The following is a 25,681-nucleotide window of genomic DNA, read 5'->3' as shown; positions in this document are numbered from 1 at the left end:
TTAGCTTGCATCCTTAATCTTGTATTTTTAATCTAAGATCATGCACATACATTTAGCATAGCAACCTTTATATGCATTTAACATTGTTAAATTGATCATGTCATCAATCGTGTAGACTTTAGGATCATAGTGTAGCTACTCATTCTTCAAGTTGTCGTCTTGAAGGTCATGTTGTTGAGAGCCAAATCAAAGAAAAATTTCCTTGATACCCCGGAAGCTATTAAAAATTTAGATTTTTCCCAATAAAAACTATTAAAAAAATTATCATAATAAAAAATATTAGACAATAAAAACATATTATTGTATTAAAGTGTAATTATTATTTTAGACTTAAATATTGAAATTTTATTAACAAGAAAGACAAAAGTTTTAAACTTATTAAATTTGAACATTATAAACTTTTAAAATTAATATTTTTGTTTAACAATAAACTTATGGAAAACAAATGAACCACATATATGACTAAAATTATGAATTATTTATTAATTAAATTATAAATTATGTATTTAATATAAATTTTAATTGTAAAATGTACACATAATTTATTTTCAATTTATTTAATATGTCTAATAATATTTTCCAATGAAATAAAATAATTACTTACCATTATTTTTAAAAACTATATAATTACTTGCCCCTATTACATCGAGAGGCGTAACCGACAATGGCAGTACTGGGTAAGTGATACATTTTGGAATTGTCACGTTTCATAATTTAAGCCTGCGAGTAAATTAAATTAAAGAGAAGTTATATTTTAATTAATTTTGATAGTTGTTTATTTATTTTTATTTTTTTGAATGGAAGTTATAATTATAGAATGTAAATTAAATAGTTATTCAATAATATATTGGTAAAAAAAAATAGTGAATAAAATAACAAATAAAAAAGAATATAAATAATAAATAAAATAATAATTAATAGTTAAACTAATAAATAAAATTTATATACCCATATCTATAATTTTATATTTATTATATGTGTATTGTATTTTATTAAATTAAATTATTTTTAGATATATGCTTTTATGGGGTAACCTACACTAGCAACACTGGGTAAGTGATAAGTTTTGGAATTGTCAAGTTTCATAATTTAAGCATGCGGGTAAATTAAATTAAAGAGAAGTTATATTTTAATTAGTTTTGATAGTTGTTTATTTATTTTTAATTTTTTGAAAGGAAATTATAATTATAGAATGTAAATTAAATAGTTATTCAGTAATATATTGGTAAAAAAAAATAGTGAATAAAATAGCAATTAGAAAAAAATATAAATAGTAAATAAAATAATAATTTATAGTTAAACTAGTAAATAAAATTTATATACCCATATCTATAATTTTATATTTATTATTTGTGTATTGTATTTTATTAAATAAATTTATTTTTAAATATATAGTTTTATGTAATCTTGGTTTTCTTATGTCAAATATATTCTACTATAACTATTTAACTTGAACAATAAAAAATCATATAAATAGCAAGTGAAAATCAATGTAAATTAAAAATTTATTAAACAAATACTAAATAAAATAGTTATGAGTGAAAGTTAAAAATAAATAGGTATAGCATGTAAATTGAATAGTTATTAGGTAATACATTGGTAAAAAAAAAATTGTGAATAAAATAGTAATTAGAAAAGAAAGTAAATAGTAAATAAAATAGTTATTAGTAAATAAAATTTATAAACTCATACATATATATATTTATATTTATTATTTGTGTATTTAATTTGTTAAAAAAAATTATTTTAAAATATATGCTTTTATGTAATCTTAGTTTTCTTATGTCAAATATATTTTATTATAACTATTTAACTTGAAGAATCAAAACAAACATATAGTAAAATGGATTAGTGTGATTGATTACTAATTCAAAGATGGTGGATTCAATTCCTATTTTTGATGCTAAAATTAATGTGTTTTCCAATCCGTTACTTCATATTTAGATCATTTTTAATATAATTATTAATTTTAAAATGTTGTGGGTTCACCTCTCACTATTGTTGTCAAAATTAATATTTATTCTAATCTATTTCTTTGTTGCTAATTTAATTTTATTTCTTTTTAATATGTTTTATTCTCATTGTTCATAAATGCTAACCTTAATTTTATTATTTTTGTAATTTTTCAGCAAATACACAAAGAGCTTAATGATTGACGCTCTTGAAGAACTTGAAATATTGAAAATGAAAGATGTTGCAAAAACAAGGCATCTATATTAGTGGCTAGATTTTCAAATATGATGAAAGAAGTATATCATGATCATGTTAAAAATAAAGGTCATAATACCACTCTCATAACTAAATAATTTGTGATGTATTTACACCAAGTATTATTCATAGTTACTTTTTTTTTTATATTGCATATAGGGAGAAAAATGGTACAAAAAAATTGTCATATCCAGTGTCCATATAACCAAGTGTACATATGGATCGTAGATCCATAAAACTATATAAGATTATACACAAAATTATGCATATATATGCAGAATGTACTGTCGAAGCTAGATCATGGGTGAGGTAATGGAGTGTCGAAGCCGAATCAAGTCTGCTCGTGTTCTTGAAAGGCATCCATCCAGGTTGTCCACCCTAGAGGGCCTTCCATCCGCACGACCTACTTACCCTCAAGGAGTTGAGTAAGAACCTAAATGCGATCCTTCATTGGGTCTCCAATTTCCCCAATCTCTAATCCAAGGCTCTCCATTGCTGAATCAACAAATTGTTTTTCTCCTATGGCCTGCCTCCACTTGTATCCATTCTCCATCTCATGTAGGTACATCTTGGCATTTCTGTCTTTAATGAATCTAAGGAATTTGTGCTTCTCAATGTTCATCGTAACAGATACCTGTAGAAAAATTCGATGAAGTGTGAGTCCATGAAATGACTTAGTAAGGGCCCTAGCTATACCTTGGAACTTCTCTTCATTTCTAATTTTCCATATATATCATAAAATTTTAGTGGAAAGAATATGCCAAAATAAGTTAGTATCCATTTTCAATCCCTTAATATATCCAGTGAGAACATCTAGAACATGAATCTGCTTAGGAATAGATATACCAAATAACAACCAAATTTCTCTAGCAATATTACACTAAAAAAATGTTCCTAATAGACTCGGGTACTCTACACACTTTGCAGATATCACTATTACTATGATCCTTTTTGAATGGTAGCTTGTTAATTATCATCAACCATTTAAAGCATTTTTTCTTGGGTGTGATAGGACTACTCCATGGTCGTGAAAATATCTTTTGCCACTACTTCACTAAGAGTTCTGCAAACCGCAAATTGCTAGCATACATTATAATAGATTTATCATATGTTAGGGTATTACAAATAGTAATAGCTTTGATATTAGACACATAAATATTATTGTTCCAAATAAAATCAATACATTTTTCATTAATAATATTGCATTTCTTTGGCAACTACAAGTCTGAACAAGCATGTTTCATAATGTTATAGGTTCTCTTATGGGAATTTTGTAGATCGAATCTATCTGTAAGGGACTCCCAACTAAGAAGCCTGTCATTCTCAATAATGTATTTAAAGCAACGAATGCCTTTAACGGCCCAGGCTTTAGTAGAGCACCCTTGCGTAAGCACAAGAGATTTAGAGGAATGGAGAAGGTTCCCTAGATAGACCTTTCCCCATGGATGTGGTTATTGTTGGTGGCCCTATTATTTGTGATGAAAGATCTAATAGTTTCCTAGTTTTTCTAAATAGACTTCAAGACACTCGAACCTTGCACTAAGATTGCAAAACCTCTAGCCACTAGGTCACAAAAGGGTAGAGATTTCCAGGATTTAGTCTTCTTCGGAACAACTCTTAGGATGTTGTTTCTTGCTAGAATTTTCCATGGTTCATTTCCATCAATAGCCTAGAAGATCCATTTTGCAGCAAGGGCAACCCCTTGTATTCTCAATTCTTTTAACCTGAGCCCTCCCGGACTCTTCTCTATGTGGCACCACCCCCACTTAAAAAAGTGTATCTTTTTATTTCCTTTCCTGTCATACCATTTTTAGATTCAATGACAGTTCCAAAGACACTGAGAGGGGGGGGGTTAATTAGTGTCTAACCGATATTTAGAATATTTAAACTTATTAATAGCTTTGCATCCCAAAATAGTGTATTGATAAACAAGAATTATTGCAATAAACAAAAATAATAGAGATAGCATAGAAAACACATCATAACACAAGATATTTAATGAGGAAACCCAGTGTGGGAAAAACCTCGGTGGGATTTGTGACCCACAATATTTACTCACTAGCAAATGAACAAATACTACTTACAATAAGGGCTTGCACATGTAGGGAGGCCAACTACATAGAGCTCACTGCTCAATAAAGAGTCATATTGACTATAGATCAGGAAATTGAAAATCATCAAAACAATAGCAATTAGGACAACCACAAAACCTAAAGCTGCTATGAAAGCATTCCTAAATCCAATCAATGAAGACATAAAGACAAGATATTCAAATCAAATGAAATCAAAGCAAACTGATGTAGATATCTTCTTCATGTGGCTCAATTTTTCTTCTTTCACCTTCAAATTTGATGTGGATCTCACCTACAAGTGCAAAATGCAAGTGGAAAGCAAGTTGTTGAGAGATGAAATTCCCAGCATAAGGTTACTCGAAAATGTGATTGATTCCCCTTTTCATTGAAGAAAATCATCCAATTTATAGACAAATTGGAGAGAGGACAAGATTAGCATGAAGAGATTTGAAAGGAAATTCAAATCAAGAATGGCAAAATTATGACAAATGTATGACAATTTCTATCCAAGGTGTATGACAAATTATGACAAGTTGTTATTCCCGTGACAAAGGGGAAGAGAGAAAATAGCCTCCATGATTGCAACAAATGGAAGCATAAACATAGGAGAAAATGAGGGAATGAAATTAGGGGAAATATTAGAAAAATTAAAGAAAATAGGAGAAATAGAAATTAGAAATTGGGAGAATTTAGCAAATTAGAAAATTGAGGAAAAAGATGAAATTAAAAATTAGGTGAATTAATTAATAGGTTTTCATCCATTAATTAATTCATGAAAGAGACCTAGGACTAAATAAATAGATTTATTTAACCCACAAAGAAGAAGAAAATGATTAAATGAACAAATCATAAAACCCTAGAAATAAGAGGACAAGGAATTAGGTCAAGACAACAACAAATTAATGTAGGTTTGATCATGATTCTAATTGACAAAGGACCAATGTTGATAAATGATTGGGATTGGTTGACAAAAATCAATGACAAATTGACCAAGATTGACAAGGAGATCAAATTAATAGGCGCCAATTGATGAGGAATAATGACTAATCGATCCAAATTGACATGATTGAAAAGGACAAGGATTGATGATGAATCGATCGCAAAATGAAAAGGACAAGGATCGATGACGAATCAATCACAAAATGACGAGATTGACAAGTTGATAATCGCAAATGATTACTAACAAGCTAAAGATGATTGAAAGATTGAAAAGAGGACAAAACCCTAATTCTATCATCGACTAGGATTGATGATGTCCAAAATGATGATAAATGAGCATGCACCATGATGCGACAGGATAACATCGACCAAAATCATGACTAAAGATTGCTATCGACAAGACCTAATTCGAAAGCGATAAAAATGAGGAATGCAAAAGGACTCGATGCTCACAAATGATAAAGACCAAGTGCGCAACATAGAAGAAAAGTTAATGCGATGCAAGAACCCTAAAATAAGGCAATGTGCAAATGTTAAAGTATGACTCCACAAGCGTTGACCATTTTTAGACGTCTACATTTTGCCCCTCTTTGAGACAATGTGATTCTAAGTGTTGTTTCAAAGAAAAATAAGGAAAATGCCCCAGACAATAACAATGACATATGCATGCCCCCTTGAGGAATTGGCCGAAAAAATCCAGAAAAGAGGCCAAGTGATCGATAAGAATGACAAAAGATGATAGGTTTGAACGGATCAAAAATCGAAGGTCAGATGCACAAAGGACAAGCAGTGGAAGGTGCAAAAGACTATGACCATCATAAGATGGAGAGCATGCATGTCCATCTAGGTACTCACAAAGATCTATATAGGAGACAAGGAGAAGGAAAAGAGTTCATTTGCACTAGCCAAAGTGGAAGAGTTGTTGCTCGGGAAAAAGGACCCTTGCAGAGAGATGGCAAACATTCCAATGGCAGATCACCTCTAGGAACATGTACACATATACAGATGACTGGAGGATGTGGGAGCAACGGTATGTAGCTCAAAAACCCATATGTTCAATTTCATGAATTTTACTTGATTGCGGGACATTGCAGGGCCCACAGGGGAGGGAAAAATGTAGATCTACGCCTGTGTGGGTACATTATGTGCCTGTGTAGTGATGTTTTGTGCCTGTGTAAGGTACATAGGTGCAACTTGATGCTGCACAAGTGCAAGATAGTGTACACAAGCGCAATTGTGCACTTATGACCAAACTAGACTGAACGGACTACCAAGACTGACGGAAGCAATGTTAGTAAGAAGAAATTAGACAGAGGATAGTTAGAGATGAAGGAAAACTTGCTTTCACAAATGCACATAAGTATGTGAGAACCTTTATTTATTGTAGCAAAGCGGATGTAGAGCATCATGGCATTGAAGGCCAGAGCTGGAATGCAACCCCTTTTGCAAAAGACAGACACATTGCACACAAGGAATGAGTGAAGCATCCTAGGGTGCATACATCAAGGGTTGAGGTATGTGCCACATTCACAAAGAGAACGTACTTATCACAGACACCCAATGATATAGTTGCCCCAGTTTGTGAAAAACATTCCATAAACAGCAAACACAACAAAAAAAGGAAAGGGACCATGAACCATCCCGGTCACTCTAAATCACTCAGTGACATCATCGAGCAACATAGGAACATGATTGAAGCCAAAGGTAAATCAGTAAAAATATAAGATGCACAAATTCAACCAAATCAAACAAACAGTCTAATCGTCATTGTCAAAAGTGGAAAACAAGAATGATCATGTTGTCTGGTTTCAGGGAATGCGGTACCCCGTCGAAGACAAGACACAATCTGGTTTTGAGTATACCACACCCTGTATAAGACGCATGATGATGTTGACAAGGACCAATGGTAATGTTGATGCTATTTTGATTGATGTGACAACTGTGATCATTTTGAATGCTTGCTTGGTCGAACAGTTTATCTGTTAATGGGTGATTTCATTAAAGCACAATGTTTGATTGATTGTCGTTGGATGTATGCTCAATGATATGTCTATGCACAAAGGGGACCATTTACTAACAAAATGCAAAATGCCAAAGAAATTGTTTTCGGATTTTGATGTTTTTCACTTTGTAGCAATTTCGAGTTTTTTACAATTCTTTTTGTTCGTTTTTCAAGACTTTTATTTGACTTTTTAGGGATTTTTTCAAGACATTATTTGATTTTATAGGGATTTTTTCAGGAAATTTTTTGAATGTATTTTATTATTATTATTTCAGGACATTTTTCAAAGTTTTTGGATTATTTCAGGACATTTTTCAATTTTTTTAGGATTATTTCAAGACATTTTTCAATTTTTTAAGGATTTTTTTTTTTTTTTAGGACTTTATTTGATTTTTATGATTTTGCCCCCAGTGTCTAGCAAGGCAAGGAATATGACAAGTGAATAAATAGGCTTGTTGAAATGATGGTGGATAGAGGGAAGACAAAGGCCTTTTATTATGGAGACAATGGGACAAGCAACTAGATATGACAATGTAAAGCAGTGACATGGCATGAGGAATATGTCAAGGGGTTTTGAAAAACATGTTTTACATTTCATTTCCTTATGTCAGGTCAAGACCAAGGGAAATAAAGAGTGTATGGATGATGGGATATGGACAAGATAAGAAAGACCAAGAATGGATAAAGGATATGAATAGGATAAGGATATGAAAGACTAAGGGACAATGACAAAAGGTTACAATAAGCCAAGGAATATGGACAAAGGGTTGGTGATAAGCCAATGAAATATGGATGAAAAGTTGTAATAAGCCAATAGATAAAGACCAAAAGTTATGATAGACTGAAAGTTGTGAATAGGATACATGACGCTCATGAAGATCCTTAGTCTTGTCAAGATCAAAGGTGGAAAATGGGATATGTACATGAGGGACAATAGGATATCCATGAAGGGTAATGATAGGGGTGTGATAGGATAATGGAACAATGAAGGACAAAAGGATCTGATAGGATAAAATCTGTCCCCAAGTATGGTATGCAAGAAGTTCATAGATTACGCATGACACTTGTTTGCTAGGTTTTCATCATGGTACCTACCCAAGGTGCCTATTTGCCAGGTTTTCATCATGGTACCTACCCAAGGTGCCTATTTGCCAGGTTTTCACTAGTGGACGAATTATTTGTGCTTTACTTTTTTTTTTTTGATTTTGACATTTTAGTCAAAAATGGACACATGATAGGGGATGGAAGAAGGACTCAAACATCTTTTTGTTTGGATAGTAGCCTCGAAAAAAATGGACCATGACCTTTAAAAGTATGCTCAAAGATGTTGGTAGGATAAGGACATGGAAAAAGAGATGAAATTAAGGCAAGGATTTATGCAAAGGATGTGATCAAAGGGATCGATGGATGGAAAATATGCATTGGATAATGGATAGGGAATTCAAAGAACTGGGCTTCACTAGATGGAAATGAAGGCAAGATCAACATTGGAACACACCTTGACGGGTGGTGGATTGATGGAGGAAAAATGGATCTCAGATTGTGAGATTTGGATGGAGGAATAGCTTGAGATTTTGGGACATAAGGGCCCAAAATGGATGAAGAAGGTGATGGAGGAACAAATTTGAGAGGGTTGGATGGAGGAATAGCAACTTTAGATGCCAAGTTGGATGCTTCTTTAGGCTTTTGTGCTTCAAGGAGCCGCTTAGGGATCCACATGGTTTTTGATTTTTCATACTTTTGTGGTTCCTTGGAGTGCATTGCCAACACAAGGGATTTATGAACCCATATAGATTTTAACTTTTTTTTTGAGAAATGGGCCTTTGTGGCCTTTTGGATTTTTCCTTTTCTTTATAGATCAAATTTTTCTTTGTTTTGACATGTTGATTATATTAGACATGTTGATCCTTGAATACATGTGGATTTCTAGACTTATGACTTTTATACTTGGCATCCAAATTGCTTGGGGGGGAAAGGAATGCATGGATAGATAGGAATGAAGTGGAGGACTTTTGCATGGATGAAAGTTACTCAAATATGTGTTCCTTTTTTGACCTTGCATACAGGATGCAGGGATCTAAGGACCTAAGATGGATGGAAGGGATAAAGGGGAAGGGATATGTTTGGATTTTGAAGGGATGTTGGATTTAGTAGGGGTACCCACATCTTGAGGAATTTCACTAAAGCCATGACCCTTAATATTTTCTTTAACATGAAGGGATTCTTGCTTATGGAGATCTACTCCTTTGCCTTTATGAATATCTTGACTTGTAGGATACTCTTTTCTTTGGGAAGAAGACACAAGTCCATTATGAGGTGGATATGATATGAGAGAAATAATGAGATCTTGAAGTGGATCATATTGCACCAAAGTGGAAGAACCCATTATGCATGTTGAGGGTTCATGAACATCTTGCACTGACACGTTAGAATCATGAGGGGGATTAGGATCATGAGGGGGACTAAGATTGTGTAGTGGACATGGTTCAATGACAGGCTCTTCAAGAGATGGAATGGGAGAAATAATGGGATCATCAAAAGAAATGAGATCTTGGAGTGTATATGGAGCATTAAGACAAGGAGATGGAGGAACAAAAGGATCTTGTGGAGGATTTAAAGGAATAATTTGATCTTGACAAGGAGGAAGATCATTGGAATCCTCTTTAAAGGTGCTTTGCTCTTGGCTTTTAATGGGATCATCGGAAAGGATGGAAGGGATATCTTGATCTTTCTTAGGAAGTGGAATGTCAATGGGATTTGAAAGGACATTGTGTTCTTGGATAGAATTGATAGGAATAAGTGAATCATTGTGAGTGCCTAGGGAAATGGGATCTTGGTCAACAATTGGATGGGAGGATAAGGTTTCAAGATCTTGATCTTCATCTATTTCAAGACACGTTTTTTCATGGTCTAAATTATCCTCTTGACATGGGGTTGGACTTTGGATATGCATGGGGGATTTTGGCAAGGGATTAATGCTTTGGCACGAAGGGGATGGAATTTGAATGGGACTCTCTAAAAGAGAAGCATTTCATGGCATTAAATCTTGCATTTCCAAATAGTACAAGGGATTTGTATAAATGAATTGATTAACATATATTTATATGGCAAACAATCCTTGGGAGGATGCATTATTTGGTACATCATTTGGGGGCGATGGTGTAAATTGCTCTTGTGAAACTTCAAAATATGATGGAATGGGAAGGGAAGTGGAGGCAAATTGAGGGTCAAATTCTTGATGGATGGATGAGCTATTGCTAGACATTGGTGTATGATTTTGATCATCCTCAGGAAAATCACTTAGGACTCTCTTTAAGATTTGTCTAATAAGGCCACCTTTCTTTGGAGATGCATTTGAATCCTTGCGAGGTCTTGACATGATTGGATTTATAGTTTTAACTTTCCTGGCAAGAATTTGGTCTTGATTTGATGTCATGTTTTGATATTGGACTTGGTTCAATTGTTCTAACATGTTTGAAACTTGGGTTGGTGTGTGCTGCAACCTTTATTTTTGAATGTTTGGTTGTAGTTGTTGACATTGATATCCCACCATTGGTTGAACCATTTGTTGACATTGTATAGTTGGTTGGACATATTGTTGAAATTGGACCATTGGTTGTATATGCTGGACCATTGGTGGTGTCTGTTGGAAATGTTCGAACTGTTGAACAATTGGTTGTAATGGTTGAAAATGTGATTGATAGTAAACACCTTCTTGTTCTTGTTGTGGAGGCACATAATGTTGTCTCTTTTCTTGAAATTGTTTCATTGTCTCTATTTTTGAGAGGAGAGATGGTATGTTTGATTGTTAGATAAGAGATTTTACATCAATTTGGTCAAAGTTTGGGTTTGGACCTTGAAATTTTTGAAATGTTTTGGACATTTTGGATCTAATCTTCTCACTATTTTTCACTTTTCGTTCCAATATCTCCTTTTCTTGAGCTAGTTTCTCCTCTAGTTTTTGTATTTGGACATTTAAATCATCATGATAAGTTTGATCCAAGTTATGAGACATGTAGAGATTGTATTGACATGGTTGATTGCTCAATTGTGATGACATGGCTTTGTAAGAAGGTTGAGACCTCATTTCAACAAACATGTCACTATGCAAATGCAATATTTTTGGGATTTTTTTTAATTTTAAAAGGATGATGTATGATATGCAACTAAATGCAACCTAAATAGATGAAAATGCAATCTATGGCAAGAATGCAACCTATGTTTTTGTTGTTTTTCAAGATTTGGACAAAATTTTTGGAATGCAAACCTAAAGACTCAACCTTGGGAAGTTGAAATGAAGCCAAGACCTTAAAGGACAAAGGACCAAATGACAATAGGACAAATTGACAATGTCTCACCTATATGCTTGGATACTAAGCTAGGTTTGACAAAAATGATATTAATGAAAGGACAAATTTTAAGCAAAGTCAAGACTCCCTAACAACAACTTAGGGTATCATCCAAAGTTTTGATTTTTCAAGTTTGACAAACCAAATTTTTGAGACTAAATGCAAGAAGGCAATGATTATGACAATGACTTAGGATATGACATGAAAATGATCTAAGGAAATGATATGACAAGATGAAGCCAAGACAAGATGACAATACAATGATAAGGATATGCGAAGACCAATGACTTGGAATATGCAAAATGCAACCTAGGCAAGACCTAATTTTAGCATGACAAGGATAATGCACAAATGTCACCTAAATGGAAATCTAGTTTGGATATGACAATGAAATGCAAACTTAGGGAAATGATTTTTAACCTAAGTGCAAAATTAGGACACTTGCAATGAAAAGGACTAAAATGAAGGGAGATGACAATATGCCCTAGGACCTAAGTTGGACTATACAAAACCTAGCCTAAAGTGACATGAATTTTGAAACAAAGATATTCAATGTTTTGACAAGCCATGCTCAAATGTTGGATGAATACTTGGACAAATTTGGACTTTTGTTTGGATTTTGTTTTGAATTGAAGGTTGTTGATTTTGAAAACCCAAGTTCATTATGAGCACTTTTGAAAGTTTGTTTTTGATTTAACCTTTGACAATCATGGAAGACAAAATATTTATTTGACTTTGACTCAAGACAGTCAAGCACATTCACAACAAATCCTATGGATGGCAAGGGAAATATCTATTGAATCCTCTAACCATAAAATACAACACTCAACCGGATAGCTAGACACTTGGTAGCATTGGCTCCCCCTTATAATGCACTCACTTCTCGGGCATACCAAGCTTCAAGTTCAAGGGGCATCACTTCCTGATAACTTGCTATCTCTAACTGAGGAGTACATGAGAGGTTTCTTTGGCATGCGCGTATCACAATGCTTGAGCCAACAGATAGAAGGATTTTGGCATCTAAAAACAAGAGATTCTAGTAAGGGCATTTGTTCAGGTGGGTATTGATCTGGTGAATAGATCATTGCAATACCATTCTAGTACCTGTTGTCTACAACTTTCGTTTCATCCATAGTTATTTAGAGTGGTTCGAAAGAGCTTGGATTTAGCCCATCACCACTTTGGGTCGTTCACTCTCACCAATGCATGTGCGAAGTGCAAGGCAAATCGGGAGGCGGGCCCAGTTCTAAGGGTTAAAACATGCAATCAAATTAAAAATAGACAAAGCATGCATGGTGTTCATTAACTTTTAAGAAATGAAATGTGCAACTACTTTAAAAATCGCAAGTAAGATGTTTTAATGAGAGCCTTTGACCGCGTCCTGCATAAGATTCATTAGTAGTTGCATTTTTAGTCTTCATCACACATAATGCCAAGATGTTGCACAGAGAAGTAGTACCAAAGAAAAACGAAAATGTAAGAAAAAAATGAAAACAAACAAATTTGCAAGTAAAAACAACTGATTTCACCTCTGTTTCTAGCCTTGCACAGGTGCAGAATGGCTCAACACAAGCACAGAACCAATCAACAGAGGTGCATAAAACTTCAACACAGGCACAGAAAACTCAAACACAGGCACAGAAAACTCAAACGCAGGCACAAAAAACATCAACACAGGCGCAAAAGTGTCCAAAAAGCTTTGAGTCACCCCGCTTCTTGATTTTTTCACCTGCAAACAACTCAAAAGAACTCAAAACATGGTTAAGGGGTTAGTTCACGTCGGGTTCACCAAAAATGTAGATCAGGAAATTGAAAATCATCAAAACAATAGCAATTAGGACAACCACAAAACCTAAAGCTGCTATGAAAGCATTCCCAAATCCAATCAATGAAGACATCAAGACAAGATATTCAGATCAAATGAAATTGAAGCAAACTGACGTAGATATCTCCTTCATGTGGCTCCATTGTTCTTCTTTCACCTTCAAATTTGATGTGGATCTCACCTACAAGTGCAAAATGCAAGTGGAAAGCAAGTTGTTGAGAGATGAAATTCGCAGCATAAGGTTACTCAAAAATGTGATTGATTCCCCTTTTCATTGAAGAAAATCATCCAATTTATAGACAAATTGGGGAGAGGACAAGATTAGCATGAAGAGATTTGAAAGGAAATTCAAATCAAGAATGGCAAAATTATGACAAATGTATGACAATTTCTATGCAAAGTGTATGACAAATTATGGCAAACTATGACAAGTTTCTATTCCCGTGACAAAAGGGAAGAGAGAAAATAGCCTCCATGATTGCAATAAATGGAAGCATAAACATAGGAGAAAATGAGGGAATGAAATTAGGGGAAATATTAGAAAAATTAAAGAAAATAGGAAAAATAGAAATTAGAAATTGGGAGAATTTAGCAAATTAGAAAATTGAGGAAAAAGATGAAATTAAAAATTAGGTGAATTAATTAATAGGTTTTCATCCATTAATTAATTCATGAAAGAGACCCTGGACTAAATAAATAGATTTATTTAACCCACAAAGAAGAAGAAAAGGATTAAATGAACAAATCATAAAACCCTAGAAATAAGAGGACAAGGAATTAGGTCAAGACAACAAGAAATTAATGTAGGTTCGATCATGATTCTAATTGACAAAGGACCAATGTCGATAAATGATTGAGATTGGTTGACAAAAATCAATGACAAATTGACCAAGATTGACAAGGAGATCAAATTGATAGGCACCAATTGATGAGGAACAATGACTAATCAATCCAAATTGACATGATTGAAAAGGACAAGGATCACTGACGAATCGATCGCAAAATGACAAGATTGACAAGGACAAGGATCGATGACGAATCGATCGAAAAATGATGAGATTGACAAGTTGATAATCACAAATGATTACTAACAAGATAAAGGTGACTGAAAGATTGACAAGAGGAAAAAACCCTAATTCTATCATTGATTAGGATTGATGATGTCCAAAATGATGATAAATGAGCACGCACCATGATGTGACAGGATAAGATCGACCAAAATAATGACTGAAGATTGCTATCAACAAGACCTAATTCGAAAGCGATAAAAATGAGGAATGCAAAAGAAGGACTCGATGCTCACAAATGATAAAGACCAAGTAAGAAACATAGAAGAAATGTTAATGTGATGCAAGAACCCTAAAATAAGGCAATGCGCAAATGTTAAAGTAAGACTCCACAAGTGTTGACCATTTTTAGACATCTACACTGACTACAAAATGGATTATCAAATACAATAAAATGTACTGCTCAAAACAACATATCTCATTCTAGGTTCATTATCGGTTTAAGCTCAGTCAATAACCAAAATCTTTGTTGTCAACTATATCACCTTATACAAAATTTCCTTACTACACATTATAACTTTCTTCCATCTACCTCTATATCAAAATGACCTATAAGATGTCATACATATATGAGTCTATTACACTGTACCATGTTGGCTTACAAAATATATTTACATTAAAATACAATAAACAAAAGTTTATTCCATGTCGGCCTAAGTGTCGGTATGCATTGTTGCTAATGCTGGTGAAGTGCCTGCTAGTGTCGATGTCTGCCGGTGTATGTAGAAATCTATTGTCGGTGGGTTGCTAGTTGGTTGCCAGATGGTTACCAGATGATTGCCATCAATGTTAACATCAACTATTCTCATAAGAGTGTAGAATTCCAACAACCTCCCCCTTTGGCATTGATGGCAACACTCATGAGAAAAATTCAAAAACTGTTTCCAAAAACTAAAGTCCAAAAAGATTCCAAAAAGATGTGCTCCCCCTGAGCAAGTGATCTCCTTTGTACAAGCATTTTTCTCTCCATTACTCCCCCCTTCACATCAATGACAAAGGTTGTCAAAAATAATCAGATGAGTGCAAATATTTTACCTCAAGGTCTGTAACCGGCTGGTTACAATCTAAAAATATCTGCCAAAACTAAATTCAGATTCTGTAGAAACCTTTTGCTATCATTCAAAGTTGCCTCAGCCTATTGGATCATGTCGGTGAGATAATGCATGTGTTCTTCTGGTGATCGCTCTCCTTGAACTAATGACTTAGATATTTCAATTCTCTGAGTGATAAGATTGTCCAACTTAGGACCAAGTTTATTTTTAAGTTCCTGGGCATTTGACCTTATCCTTGCCTTCTCTTTCTCAAGTTTCTCTAATTTCTCCTCAAAGACCGTCATTTCCTACTCAAAAACTGATATGTGTCAGGATGAACCAATTATATTATCTATTATATCATCAATTTCTTTGTGTTTTTTCTGATCTCCTCATCTATATCCTTTGTCAAAAGGTGAGGTTTGCATGTTTCCCTATATAGCTCCTTGTACTCCAAAATTGTAGAGTTAAGTACCAGTAATAATGTATTTACATGATCTGTACACTTATTTATAGTGTCTTCAAAGAATGTGTTTTTCTCTTTTTCAACTCTCTCCTTAATTGTGTCATCATTCACCTTATCAATAGTTATTACATTATCAACAATAAATTTGGACAATGTGTCCAATTTACCCAAAGAATCAGTAATGTGATCTATTTTACAATTTGGTGCAATCAACTTAAGAATAGGTAATGTGTTATCAATTGCCTTGTAGGCCAATGCATTGGAATTAGTTATCTTCTTAATTGAATCCAAAAGTACCTCTGTAACATTGGTAGGTCTGAATTCTTCGGTAGATGTGTCGGATGTCTGACCAACCATTTTTATTACCTCTTTGCTTCCATCAAATGTTTCCATTTTGCTTCCATTTTCCTCTAGTGGATCAGTCTATGTTTGCATCTCAACCTTTAAAGGCTTCTTAGTCGGTTTCAGTGTCTATGTACCTGCCGATTTTTTAGTCTCAACATGAACTTCTACTTCTACTAGTTTCTTTGTCTTTGTGTGTACCTCTACCTCAGTTTGTTTCTCTACCTATGTCTGTCTCCGATGGCCCTATGCTAGTACCTTTATCTTCAGTAGCTTTTTCAGTCTGTGTCGGTTACTCTGTTTGTGTTGGTATCTTAGTTTCAACAGTTTGTATCGCTTTCTCTGCCATGTTGTTATTATCAATATTATCTGCCTTAACCTCTGAATTATCCTTATCTACAACAAAGTTTACTTCTTGAGTATCCACATTCATTGTAAAAAGTATCTATGATGCGGGATTAGTATCATCGTGTCTTATTCCTTCAATGTCAATAACTAGTGGATCTTCTAAGTGTACCACTGGTGTATCCAAAGGTGGCGGTGGAAGATTGTTAGTAATCTTAATGTTTGGAACTCCATCAATTTTGCCTTTACCCTTGTCCTTGTCTTTCTGATACACTTTGAATTTCTTTTTAGGTCTACTCTTTTCTTCTTGCTTTTCTTTCTCCACAAAGAATATATCCCATTTATCTATAGTCTCATCTACAATTTCCTTCACTCTTCCAGCCATCAGGCTCACTTGTCGGTGTCCACTAGCAAATACTGATTGGTTAGCCTCAGAAATAAGTTCATCTATTTAATCCTTGGATTTAACTAGGTGAACAGCCAAGAATGCTTCAACTTTTAATTTCTTATCTAATTCCATCACAGATAGCCTTTTTTCTTCTAGTCTCATGTAGAGATCATTTGGTAGCTCATCAATAACTTCAATCAAAACTTTCTTGTATATATCCAAGTGTAAGATAATATTTTCCTCAATAGTTTCCCTCTCAGTGTTATTGAAAGAATGATATAATTTGTTCACATTTGATAGATTTCATTCATGTGTAACCTCATTAAGTAGATCATTCAGTGAAGGGGTTACAAATGTCTTTTTTTCCTTTGGAGTAAGCTTCTTCTTAGGTGTGAGTTTCTTCTTCTTTGATTCGTTAACTACCTGTTGTTTCTTCCTTAAAGTTCTTGTTTTCTTCGGTGAAGGAGAGGGTCCCGGTGAGGGTTTCCTTTTCCTTTACACTCTTTTGAACTCAACATTCTTCCCACTATCATTGTCAGAAGATGTGTCAACTGGTGAAATATGTGCCTCTAGTGGAAGTCCTTCAAGCTCACTAGACGATAAGCCACTAAGGTTCATGACATTATCTTTGATTTCTTTTTCTTTCTTGGATACATCCCTAATGAATTTGTCTCTTTTCTTCTTATTTTTCTCCATTGATACTTTACTAGCTATGGTTTCAGCACTTCCAAATATTTCCTCAGAGGGTTCTCTTGGTGCTTCAAGTAGTGCTTTTGCATATGTTTCCAAAACATGTAGATCAACCTCATAACCCATTTTAGTAACCCAAATAGTTCTAGGGATTACTGCTTCCATCCAAGTTTCATCTCTTTTAATGACGAAATAGATTTGCTTGTCATATTTCTCAATTATGCTCCAAGGAATCCTTTCCCTAGCTCTCATCTTAGATTGGAAAGTTTTAAAGTAATCAGTTTTGTTATTATCTCTATTAGTTCCCATGCTGGTAAAAGCTTCCTGTAGTTGTTTTCCTACCGATATATCATAACCAAAGTCTTTGTGTCCTATATCAGGGATCTCTTTGGTGAAATATAACATCAAACATACCAAAAGGTTTCCAAAGCAAAAAGTATCTTTCTTGTCTCCCTTAATCTTTTTCAGGTTGTCAATAAGCTCATCTTTTAACCATTCACACATATCTATCTTAGCATTATTGTTTACCATTTCATAAGCACTATAAATACAAAGACTGGAAACAAAATTGAGTCTGTTAGCATGTGTGGCTTTGTATCCAAGAACAATACTTATATATCTCACATTGATGTCCTTAATGTCATTTACTCTAAGTGATCTATTGTTAGATGTTGCTCTGGTTAGGCTTATCACCATTTTTTTGGGAACCTTCTTTGTCTTATCAGGTCTACTGCCAATTGAGGGTAAACTAGTAACTACCCTAATTGCTTGTCGGGTTATCTTACAAACAAAATCCAACCATAAGAATTCTCCATGTGCTCTACTCAATACAATCCTTACCACTGCCTCTGAAAATTGAGGGATATTCAATATCTCCACAAAACCTAAAGTTTCCACAATCTTATGTTTGGGTTTAACAATTCCATGTTCATCACAAATAACCTTATTAAACATTTTCATTAACTCCTCAGATCATAGCTCTTCTATATTGCAATGTATGTAAATCCTAGGGTCTTCTACAAATGCTACACCTTAGGTATTTTTGAAAAAGATCCTATAGAGTCATCTTACTTCGCAATCTCAAGAATCATTTTGAATATGGGCCTAGGGCATTTCATATTCTCCACAATGGTAGGGTTCAGAATAAATTCAGGAACAGAAGATGAAGCAGCCATTATGAAAAATACCTCTTATCTGGATGTTTGCTGAATGCTTGAAAAATATTTCTCAGATTCGCCTTGAATGCCTTTACTCGATTTTGCACTCAAAGAAAGTTTGAATGCTCGATGAGTTTGAAATGAGGATTTCCTAGTGCTTTATAGCCAAAAGGTTCTTTAAAACATCATTAAATACTCACCGGTTAAGTGAATACTTAATACACCTGCCGGTAAAGAAGAAATGTATCTTCTCACCATCAACCGAGTGTAGAATGCAGGTTTTTCAATTTGCTGCCATACCCCCAAGGGATTATTCCTCAGTTAGATGAAGAATCTTCTGTCGGTGGAGAGTTACTTTGTTCTACCAGTGCAGAGATCATTTCATCAACTTTCTGATCTCTTTTCTTAATCCATTGTTTAGAAAATTCTTGCCTTACTTCTTCTACCTTCTCTTTTCCCTTCAAGCTAGATCTCATATTGTTTGCCAGTGCATTCTTGCTTCTACAAAATTTTGCAATATGTCCAATCTTGTTACAAGCATAACAAGTTACATTATTCCTCTTAATAGCCTTTCCATATCCTTGACTGGTTTGTGATTTGCATTGATTAGATAAATGTCCAGATCTTCCACAAACATAGCATTTCACATTCATTCTGCAATTTTCTGAATTGTGACCAACTTTGTTGCATTTGGAACATTGACCGGTGGGTGAGTTCATATTCTGATTATTTCTAAATCTACACTGATTTGCTTTATGACCAAACTTGTTGCAATTAAAGCATTTGCCATTAAATTTATAAGCATTGGGTTGTCTTACTGGTTTGTTCTGATCTTGATTATTTGTAGTGCCAAAACTTTCTCCAACTTCAAATCCAAGTCCATTTGTATCTCCATTAGGCTTCTGACTTTTCAGCATGTCATTTAGCTTCTCTGAACTTTTCTTGAATTTGTCTTTGTTCTCATTTGGAGTAGCCAACTCATTTTCCAGAATTCCAACTTGTCTCATAAGCTCAATTTTATCATGTTGCATATGAATCAGATCTATTTTTAGCATATCATTTTCATGACTAAGTCTCAGATTTTGATTTCTAGCATCATTAAGTCTCCTAGCCAAGTCTTCTTCATTCTTCTTCCTATCTTCAATGTCTTTACATAACTGCATAGTCATATCTTGCATTTCATTTTTCATGTTATTATTTTCTTGTCTCAACTTGTTTGCAATGTCTCTAAGAGTTTCTTTTTCATCATCATCATTCTACATCTTCTCATGAAGTTATTTTCTTTTATTTTGTGCTATAGCAAAGTTATCCTAAAGTCCTTTTATGAATTCTTGTGTAGTCCACACATCATCTTCAAGTTTGATATTCTTCAATTTTTCTGCATCATAATCTTCAAGAGCTCCTTCCAACTATTTTCTTAAGTTTTCCATCTGTACTGGTGTCAGCATCTTCCTCAAGCTATTAGGCTTTTGCAAAAAGAGGACCAGGCTCTGATACCAATTGTTAGATTCAATGAGAGTCCCAAATACACTTAGAGGGGGGGGGGTGAATCAGTGTCTAACTGGTATACAAAATATTTAAACTTATTAATAACTTTGCATCCCAAAACAATATACTGGTAAATAAGAATTATTGCAATAAATAGAAATAATAGAGACATCATAGAAAACACACCATAACACAAGATATTTAATGAGGAAGCGTGGTGTGGGAAAAACCTCAATGAGATTTGTGACCCACAATATTTACTCACTAGCTAATGAATAAATACTACTTACAATAAGGGTCTGCACATGTAGGGAGGCCAACTGCCTAGAGCTCACTACTCAATAAAGAATCATACTGACTACAAAATGGATTATCAAATCCAATAAAATGTACTGCTCAAAACATCATCTCTCATGCCAGGTTCAGTATTGGTTTGAGCTCAGTCAATAACCAAAACCTTCACTGTCAACTATATCACCATATACAAAATTGCCTTACTACACATTATAACTTTCTTTCATCTACCTCTATATCAAAATGACCTATAAGATCTCATACATATATGAGTCTATTACAATGTACCATGTCAACTTACAAAAGATATTTACATTAAAATACAATAAACAAAAGTTTAATCCACATCGGCCTGAGTGCTGATATGCATTGTTGTCGATGTCGGTGAAGTTCTTGCTGGTGCCAGTGTATGTAGAAATATATTTCCGGTGGGTTGCTAGTTGGTTTCCAGATGGTTTCCAGATGATTTCCATCAATGACAACATCTACTATTCTCATAAGAGTGTATAATTCCAACAGCCATAGGGAGTTCCTAACAACTTTTTGTATTTCTTGGATTTGATAGTTGGAGAACATCCACATCGAGGAGTAGTAAATGTTGTATGAGGACATAATTTTTTGACACACTTGCACTCTTCCAACAAGCAAAAGATACCTATTATTCCATTTATTGAGCTTCTTGTCAATTTTGCCTCTAACCCATAGCCACATCTCCTTGAGAGAAGGGGAGATGGAATATGGTATTCCCAAGTACCTGACAATCATATTAGGCCCCCCCATTGGATTCCAAAATGGTGTAACCAATCCGAAGGCTCCTCCTTCCACCCAAGTAGGGTGGATTTAACGTAAGAGATTTTGGCCCCTGAAATCTCACCTAAGAACTTAATTTTACACTCCAACACTTCCATATTTTGGTTGGTGAGTTCTATAAAAAGTGCAGTGTCATCAACAAATTGGGTATTAATCAGTTCAGACCCATCAGGAAGTTTAACACCTCCTACTTTAGGGGATATGGTGTAATCTCTTAAGATATAATACAGGGCATTGGAAACTATAACAAAAAGAGCAGGAGCAAGAGGGCAACCTTGTCTAATAGACCTACCGAGCTTAATAATCTGCGAGAGAGAACCATTAATCTCTTCTTGAGAAGACGCATCTTTAAGGAGAATCTTCACCCATTTGTAGAATTCCATAGGAAATCCAAAGGCTTCTAGCATCAACAAGATAAACTCCCATTCAACCCTATCATAGGCATTCTCAAAATCCAAAAGAAACATGGCCACATTCTCTCCTGATACATTTGCCCAGTCCATCACCTCCCAAATGATGATTAGGTTTTCCAGTATGAATCTTCCCTTTATGAACCCTATTTGAGTGGGGCATATGAATTTGGGCAGCACAATCTCTAGTCTGAGTGTAAGTGCTTTGGCCAAAATTTTATAGGATACATTGAGGAGAGTAATGTATCTCCAATTTTTGATAAGTGACTTGTCCCCTTTTTTGGGTAATAACTTAATAGTCCCTTTATTGATAAGTTCTCCTAGAGATCCCCTCTCATAAGCCTCCAAATATAGTTCATGGAGGTCTTGGAAAATCCACTCCTCATTAGCTTTATAAAATTTGACAGGAAGTCCGTCTGGGCCTGAAGTTTTGTCATTGATTAGGTTCCTAATAGCAGTTTTTAGCTCACCCACAGAGATAGTTTCCCTCAACATTTGTGCATCCTCCACTATAATCTTACTGGGAATAATAGCTCTACAATTCTCTCTGGCTTCCTGAGATTTAAGGGAATCTTCTAAGTAGAAGAGTTCTCTATAAAACTAGCAAAAAGCCTCTTTAATATCTTCTAATTCCACTACCTCTTTATTATCTATCCATATCCTATCAATATTTTCTCTAAATTCTTTCTACTTGAGCATGTTGAAGAAAAATGTGGAGCCTTTGTCACCAAATTGCATCCACCAACTTCGGGCCCTAATCATTGCACCTCTAATCTTAACTTGTTGGTGCTTCCTTAGAGTATCCCTCGCCTAAGCCACTTTGTCTAAAAATTCAACTTTGCTTGGGTTATTATGGACATCTACCTCGCATTGGTACAATTCATCATAAAAGTGTTTTCTCCATCAACCTATAATCTTTAGCTTTCTTTTGCCCAATAGTTTGGAGTAGTGTCCGCCTACTCATAACATTTTGGTTCAATCTGGTTACATGAGATTTCATTTCCTTGTTTCCTTTGTTGAGAAGTCTAATAATTTTTAAGGTGACCAACACATCCGGATCCTTGAGGAGATAGGTATTGAGGGTGAATTTATCTCCTACTTTCTCTTGCTTTGTTGGAGTGTCTGCGAGTCTAATTAGGGAAATCACAGGGTGATGGTCCGAGAGTGAAATCGACCATATTGTCAGAATGTTACCCTGATTATCTAGTGCAAAGGAGAATTGTTCTCTATCAACATAAAACCTATCTAGTCTACAATATATTCTATGTTTTCCTCTCTGGTAATTGCACCAAGTGAACCAAATTCCTTTTGCATCCTTCTTGTTACCAAGTAAGGGGTCAAATAGTTTCCTACAATTTTTCAATCTTTCCTAATGTAATTTCTTCATTCCTTTCCACTCCATAGGTACACCACCACATTTATCCTCATGACTTTGAATCATGTTGAAATCTCCCCAATAATCCATGGAATATCAGGGAGGGAGGCAATCCAATCCCAAAGTTTGGTCCTTTCCCTATAGTCATTGGTAGCATAAATTGAACACACTCTGATGATAGTTTTAGTAATGTCCAGTGAAACCCACATTGCTCTGTTACATGGTGAGAACCCTTGGTTAACAATGTGATCTTTCCATTTGGAGTTGATGAGGATCCCAACTTGCCCTCTACCTTTATCATGGCCTGAAAAGATCTTAATAGAGTCTTTCCAGATAAACTCTAAATTGACCTCCAAGGTAAATTTAACTGCTTTTAGTTCTTGTAACATGACAATATCCGCATCCTTGTGCTGATTAACAAACTTCCTAACTATCTGCTTCCTATCTGGTAACTCCACACCTCTAATATTCCATGAGATGCACTTCATCATAATATATGCGATTTCTTTACTCTTTGGCGACCTTGAAGCTGTTAATACATCTGGGGAGATCTTTCTTTTCTTCAGTTGTCCTTCTATTAGTTGAGCCCTTGTTCTTTGCACCCAGTGGTCTACCTCTTCTTCTTCTGGGTATAACCTCAAGGTTTTCTGAATCCGTCATCCACTCCCCATCTTCACCGGTGCATTCATCATTTTGAGAGTCATCCTAGAAATCGGGATCCTTATTGGGATCAGGCTGACTGGGGGCCTCACCACTCTTAAAACAAGATTTGAGTGCCTTCAAGCTATTACAACAGTCTAGGGTTTCATCCTCAAGGGCTAATAATTTACTACACCTAGCATCACAACTATTAGGGTCAACAACAATAACCCCAATCACATAGTTATTCTCAATTTCAACAAATTTCTTGGGGGGAAGGGAGATGACCGTTTCAGGAGTGGATTTTGTAAGAGAGGGTGTTTCTTTTGCATTATCAGTGACACATGTTAAGGAAAGCTCATAGGACACATCCATATTTGTAGAGTTCTTATGAGTAGCCTTTAAGTTCACTATCCCACTAGGGCTCCCTCTCTTACCTAACTCACTACTAACACTATCCCTCTCTTCAAACTCCTGATATACGAATCTATCATTGGTAGAGGTTTCTTTCAAGATAGAGAATCTCATTTCTAGGGGGATCTCCTACACATCATCATCCATAGGCGGGGTCGGGTTGTACACCACAGATGATTTATCCTTTCTATTCTTAAATTTTTTAGGCTTATTAGCTCTAATTTTCTCCAGAGCCAATTGTTGGGTGTTTTTCCTTCTCCTTTTCCAAGGGTTTTTTCCATCCATTTGAAAACCATCCTGCTCATCTTCACCCATCTATTTTAGGGCTTCCAAAATTATAGAATGGGAGGCAAGGATATTATTGGAAATATTGGTATTATCATTTTTGTTAGTATCAAGGGTTCTATTACTCTCTCTATTCATAGCTATATTGACTTTTTTACTAAGGGAGTTAAGATTGTCCATGAGCGGAGCATGATTTTTGTGGACCAGAGGAGGGTCTCTAGTATCATTGTAGGCCTTCTCCATTTCTTTATGTTGATTAGCAATGGAGCAATTATTCTATATATTTCCCCCTTTTCTATAGAGGAAGCATGCATTAATCCCTCTGAGGATTTCACTAGGGAAAATCACAATTTCATTTTCTAAGTTAATGTTTACTGAATTAGGAAGGTCATGACCATGGTTGATTGAAACTAGAACCCTAGCATCCAAGTGAGGTATAAAAGAGGCCAAGTTATCCATCTGGATAGTCTTGCCAATTGGTTCAAGCATTTGTAGTATGAATCTCCATAGCAGCGGAGGAACATTCTTAACTAGAAGCCACCTAGGGCACGAAAGTGCCAAAATTTCTTCATTGACCACTTTAGGAGACCACCCTAGGGCTCGAAAAGTACATATACCCACCATCCAATATTGTTTTCTAATGAATTCTAATTGAGCCTTGTGATCCTTGAAAAATAATACTAATAACCCTTTTTGTATTAATGTACAAAATGAGACATGATAACCGAATTTAATATTCCAGACATTTCTAAACCAGTCATCAAGAAATTTTTGGGCCGAACATTTATCTACATCAACAATAGCAAAGAAAATAGTAGTATCTTGTAGCCTATTCTTTTCTAGAGCAATTTCATTATACATTAATTCATTTAGAGCAATGCAGATGGAGCCCAAGATAGAGTTAGGGTCCTTACCTTCTCCACAAGGGCAGCCATTATCAATAGACACAAACCTAGCACCCTCTACAACAGCGAAGGAAGTTTGATTGATGACATCTCTGAAGGTTTTCTTCTTCACATCCTTGACTCTTGATCTGTCATTCAAATTAGAGATGCCTCAGGATGAGCCGTCCATAAATGTGCACT

Source organism: Cryptomeria japonica, chromosome 10 (genome assembly GCF_030272615.1).
Source record: "Cryptomeria japonica chromosome 10, Sugi_1.0, whole genome shotgun sequence".
In the NCBI taxonomy this organism is placed as follows: Eukaryota; Viridiplantae; Streptophyta; class Pinopsida; order Cupressales; family Cupressaceae; genus Cryptomeria; species Cryptomeria japonica.
Note: the sequence above shows the minus strand (reverse complement) of the source record.